This window comes from Monodelphis domestica, chromosome 3 (assembly GCF_027887165.1).
Source record: "Monodelphis domestica isolate mMonDom1 chromosome 3, mMonDom1.pri, whole genome shotgun sequence".
In the NCBI taxonomy this organism is placed as follows: domain Eukaryota; kingdom Metazoa; phylum Chordata; class Mammalia; order Didelphimorphia; family Didelphidae; genus Monodelphis; species Monodelphis domestica.
This window is the reverse complement of record NC_077229.1, coordinates 401,800,773-401,806,772: the sequence shown is the minus strand read 5'-3', so window position 1 is coordinate 401,806,772 and position 6,000 is coordinate 401,800,773.

Below are 6,000 nucleotides of genomic sequence, written 5' to 3'. Positions count from 1 at the left end.
AGTGGAAAAAAGCCAGTTGAAAATTGCTTTGTAATTCAGTCAGTCACTCATTTTTTAAAAGGGGATTTGGAACCATGTACACCGAACATTGTAATTGATACATTTATATTGTTGCTCATTTCCCTGTTGGCATATCTTTGATCTTCATTCTTCTTTTGTGGATGTCCCTTTGTCAGTTGTATGGAGGATGTAGGGTTAGATCTGACTTTCCAAGCCTACTCATATTTCATCATATTATCTTATTATTCTATCTTCTTTTTTTAACTCTTACCTTTTGTCTTAGATTCAATACTAAGTATCAGTTCCAAGGTAGAAGAGCAGTAAGGATTGGGCAATTGGGATTGAATTACTCGTCCAGGGTCATTCAGCTAGGAAGTGTCTGAGAGCAGATTTGAATTCAGGACATCCCTTCTCTAGACCTGACTCTCTATTTATTGAGCAGAACACTTTTCTGCATTTGGGCAGTCATAGAAGACCAAGTTAATTAAATGTAAGGGTGGGCACCTGTGATGAGGTTTAAATAGGTAAACACATTGCAGTTACAGCTTATGATCTTCTTTGATTGAGTGAAGAAGGGAAGGAACCATTGGCTATGTAGATGGGCTGCCCATGCCCCTGGTGGGGGAGGTCTTTAAATAGTTATAGTAATTTTAGCAGTTTGACAGTTGGAAAGTTGGAGTCAGAAGTGGAGGAATGTCCAGGATCCTAAACGGGAATCATGTTATAAGAGATACTAGACAGGTACTAGAAAATGCTCCTGCCAAGAGTAGAGGATTATACTGAGGACAGGCAGAAATGCAGAGGAAGGAGGCCTCTTCAGGAAGCTTGTGATGGAGAGGAGTGACAGCTAAGGACTCAAGAAGGAAGCAGAGGGGCAGCTAGGTGATTTCGTTGATTAGATTTTCCCTGGCACAAGAGGTGGAAGTTTCATAGCCAGGGTGGTTTAATTGCACTAGTTAATGCTTTTTCCCAGTCAAAAATGAGACCTTAGTACTAGTTTATGTGCTTATGGCATTTTTATGAGCTTAAATTTTACAAACATCTCTTGTTTCCGCCTTTGAGAACATGAGCTCTTTCATAGGAACTTCTTTCTCTTTTTCAGAAATCTTTCTTTTTGTGCAAATTTCTTCAGTCTAAAAAAGGAAGAGAACTAAGATGACACGGGTTGATGGAGACCACAGTTCAGATCTCGACTATGCATACACTAGCTATGTGATCCTGGGCAAATAATTTTATCTTTCTGACCTTCATTCAGTTTCCTCATTTAAAAAATGGATATAATTATCTTTGCACAACCTGTTGAGGAAAACACTTTGCCAATCTTAAAATGGTCTGTAAATTTGAGTTATTTGAATCATTTTTTACCTTCCCATTCTCCCTCCACATAGCTTTTGGAGCTCTTTAGGATACAATTAGTGGCTGATCTTAGATATCCTGCTTGCAATGAACTAGAGTCAAACACTTAATTTTAGGTTAGTGTGATCATAGCTATCTGCCCCTGTCCAATCTGACACCAGATGGGCTGTTTTTAAGGCAGTGAGTAGGCAGGTCAGAAACTTTGGTAAAGCCACCTGCCAGGGAATATCAAGAAACCGATTAACCCCCAACTCAATTTATTATAATCATGCAAAGGTTAGGGGTTTTAAAAATTATGACTACATTTTCTCTTTATGATAGGTTAATATTTGATGATCCTATCTGTCCTTACAATCATGAGGTTGTGTTTCTCAGTTTTCTTTTCATTAAAGGCTGGTCACTTGGGAAGAGATTTTAATTCTGCACTTTTTATCTAATCTCTGTTCCTGCAACTAAACTCCACATTGCTTCTTGAAAGCCTCTGAATGAACAAAGCCAATATGCCCTGTTTTATTTGAAGTAGATATGAAACAAGAGACTCTGCTGAGCAGAGTAAGCTGGGGATAGTTTTCTTTAGTCTTCCAGCCCAAACTCAACAGTTGAACAGATTGTGGGAGTCCTGATTTATCAGAAGGCTGCTGGAGGAGAGAGGTCACCTTTGTCAAAATGGTAGTGGAGGGCTCTTGGTTCTGTGCCACACTGATCTTGCTTTCTTCAGAAAAGCAGGCTAAGAGCCTACATACATAGAACTCTTGTGTCCATGCCTATGTTAAGAAGAACTGGCTTATCTATCCCTAGAAAATGGGGAAAAGCCCTACATTGAATATCCTAAAGAGCTGGCACCTTTCCCCCTTTTAAGTTCATAGATAACAAACTATCAGAAGAAGATTTTACCAGTAGGAAAGGAAATCAGTGGACAAATAGCCTCCAAGGCAGAAAAACAGCAAGGGCTAGGCAGTGGGGATTAATGACTTGCCCAGGGTCACACAGCTGAGAAGTATCTGAGGCCAGATAAGAACCCACGACTTCCCCACTCTAGACCTGACTCTCAATCCACAGAACCACTCAGCTGCCCTTGAATATCCCCTTGATGATAGATCCCATAAGAAGGTCCCCATAGCACTTAAAGTCCTCAAACCATCTCTGTGCTAAGGAGCTTCATGGGTCCATAACTGGCCATTAAATCTTCTCAAATCATCTCTGCTGCTACTATGGTGTTTTCATGGTTTCTCTTCAGACCTGTAACTAGAGTACAGTGATCAGGACTTTGCTTAAGAGTCCCCAGATTTATAGGACTTGAAAAATTTAAATAACTATTTTATAGAAGTGTGCCATTTTGAAATTTGTTAGGTTTACATTTTGACAGCACATTCATTCCTTCAGCATTTCAGTTAGTAATTAGGTCAATTAAGAATCTATCAGATGGCATGCTTTTTCCACCCAGTGGGTGAGTTCCTTCTTAGCCTGATCCTGCTTTGATTTTTCCTGGGTAGCCTTCCTATTAGGGGCTTCCCAGGGTGTCTGCCTGCCCATCATGGGCCAATGTGGATCTCTTTCTACATGGGTGATTTGAATGCTCCTTAGTGTTGCTTGCCCTGTGCCAGCTTTTTAGGATATTCAATGTAGGAATTTCCCCCATTTTCTGGATTGGGGCTCAAGTCAGGAGAATCATGAACTAGTCACAGCTTCTTTGTGTTGTGAAGTCCTCTGCTAGGTCTATCCTTGACTGACTAGTGGGTGACTCCTCTCTCAGAGAGGTCACTCCTATTATTGCTGCTTTCTGCAGGAAAGGAGGAGGAGAGACAAGCAGAGAGGACTTGGTAAATCTCTCCTGGTGTGGGGGGTGGAAAGCTCTTTTTTCAGAGCTTGTGTTTCTAAGAATGCCATTTTAGATCAGGGGATGCCCTCTTCCTAAGAAATTCTGCTGGATAGAGAATCAGAGACTCTGGGTTTGAATTCTGGTTCTATTTCTAACCTCCTGTGGGTCCTTAAGCAAGTCATTTAATCTCTTTGAGGCTCAGAAAAGTGAAGGGGCCAGACTAGATGACCTCTAAGATCATTTCTAGCTCTATATCCCACAATCCTTTATTCTTCTTTTCTAAAATCCCACCAATTCAGTAATGAATGAATTAATGAATAAAAGGAAGAGAGTCTTTGTATTACATTTCCCCCCAGAGACACTTCTTTCAGTGCTTACCTCTGCCTGTCCCACCAGAAGTTTTGGCTCCAAGAATGTCTCTAATTCATTTAAATTCCCCCTCCCCTTTTAAACATTATTTTATTAGGTCATTTTCAAACCTTATTCATTAGAAACAAAGATCATTTTCTTCCCCCCCCTCCCACCACCCCTCCCAATGGTGATGCATGCTTCCTCTGGGTATCACACGTGTCCTCGGTCCAAACTCTTTTCCACGTAGTTGGTATTTTCATTAAGGTGTTCGTTTAGAGTCTTTCCTCAATCATATCCCCTCCACCCTTGTAGTCAAGCTGTTGCCTTTCCTCCGTGTTTTTACTCCCACTGTTTGTCCTCTGCTTGAGGGTAGTGTTTTTTTCTCCTTGATCCCTGCAGATTGTTCAGGGAAATTGCATTGCCCCTAATGGAGAAGTCCATTACTTTTGATTGTACCACAGTGTATCAGTCTCTGTGTACAATGTTCTCCTGGCTCTGCTCCTTTCACTCTGCATCAATTCCTGGAGGTTGTTCCAGTCTTCATGGAATTCCTCCACTTTATTATTCTTTTGAGCACAATAGTATTCCATCACCAACGTATTTGTTCAATTTGTTCAGCCATTCCCCAATTGAAGGGCATCCCCTCATTTTCCAATTTTGCCACCACAAATTTTGCCACCACAAAATTGCCACCACAAAGAGTGCAGCTATGAATATTCTTGTACATGTCTTTTTCTTTATTATCTCTTTGGGGTACAAACCCAGCAGTGCTATGGCTGGATCAAAGGGCAGACAGTCTTTTAGTGCCCTTTGGGCATAGTTCCAAATTGCCCTCCAGAATGGTTGGATCAATTCACAACTACACCAGCAATGAATTAATGTCCCAACTTTGCCACTTCCCCTCCAACATTTATTACTTTCCTTTGCTGTCATATTAGCCAACCTGCTAGGTATGAGGTGATACCTGAGTTGTTTTGATTTGCATCTCTCTGATTATCAGAGATTTAGAACACTTTTTCATATGCTTATTAATAGTTTTGATTTCTTTGGCTGAAAACTGCCTATTCATGTCCCTTGCTCATTTATCAATTGGAGAATGGCTTGATTTAGCTCTTTATAGATTTGAGTAATTAGACCTTTGTCAGAGGTTTTTGTAATGAAGATTGTTTCCCAATTTGTTGCTTCCCTTCTAATTTTGGTTACATTGGTTTTGTTTGTACAAAAACTTTTTAATTTGATGTAATCAAAGTTGTTTATTTTACATTTTGTGACTCTTTCTATGTCTTGCTTGGTTTTAAAGCCTTTCCCTTCCCACAGGTCTGACATGTATACTATTCTGTGTTCACCTAGTTTATTTATAGTTTCCTTCTTTATGTTTAAGTCATTCACCCATTCTGAGTTTATCTTGGTGTAGAGTGTGAGGTGTTGATCCAAACCTAATCTCTCCCACACTATCTTCCAGTTTTCCCAGCAGTTTTTGTCAAATAGTGGATTTTTGTCCCAAAAGCTGGGGTCTTTGGGTTTGTCATAGACTTTCTTGCTGAGGTCACTTACCCCAAGTCTATTCCACTGATCCTCCTTTCTGTCTCTTAGCCAGTACCAAATTGTTTTGATGACCACTGCTTTATAATATAGTTTGAGATATGGGACTACGAGGGCAGCTTCCTTTGTATGTTTTTTTCATTATTTCCCTGGATATCCTTGATCCTTTGTTCTTCCAAATGAACTTTGTTATGGTTTTTTTCTAATTCAGTAAAAAAATTTTTTTGGAAGTTCGATGGGTATGGCACTAAATAGATAGATAAGTTTGGGTAGGATGGTCATTTTTATTATATTGGCTCGTCCTACCCATGAGCAGTTAATGTTTTTCCAATTGTTCAAGTCTAGCTTTAGTTGTGTGGCGAGTGTTTTGTAGTTATGTTCATATAGTTCCCGTGTTTGTCTCGGGAGATAGATTCCTAAGTATTTTATTTTGTCTGAGGTGATTCTGAATGGGGTTTCTCTTTCTAATTCTTGCTGCTGAGCTGTGTTGGAAATATATAGAACTGCTGATGACTTATGCGGGTTTATTTTGTATCCTGCAACTTTGCTAAAGTTGTTGATTATTTCGACTGGCTTTTTGGTTGAATCTCTAGGATTCTTTAAGTAGACCATCATGCCATCTGCAAAGAGTGATAACTTGGTCTCCTCATTGCCTATTTTAATGCCTTCAATTTCTTTTTCTTCTCTACTTGCTACTGCTAGTGTTTCTAGTACAATGTTAAATAATAGAGGTGAAAATGCAGATGATGTTTGCTGATGGTTTTAGATATATACTGTTTATTATTTTTAGGAAAGACCCTTCTATTCCTATGCTTTCTAGTGTTTTTAATAGGAATGGGTGTTGTATTTTATCAAAGGCTTTTTCTGCATCTATTGAGATAATCATGTGGTTCTTGTTGGTTTGCTTGTTGATATGGTCAATTATGTGGATG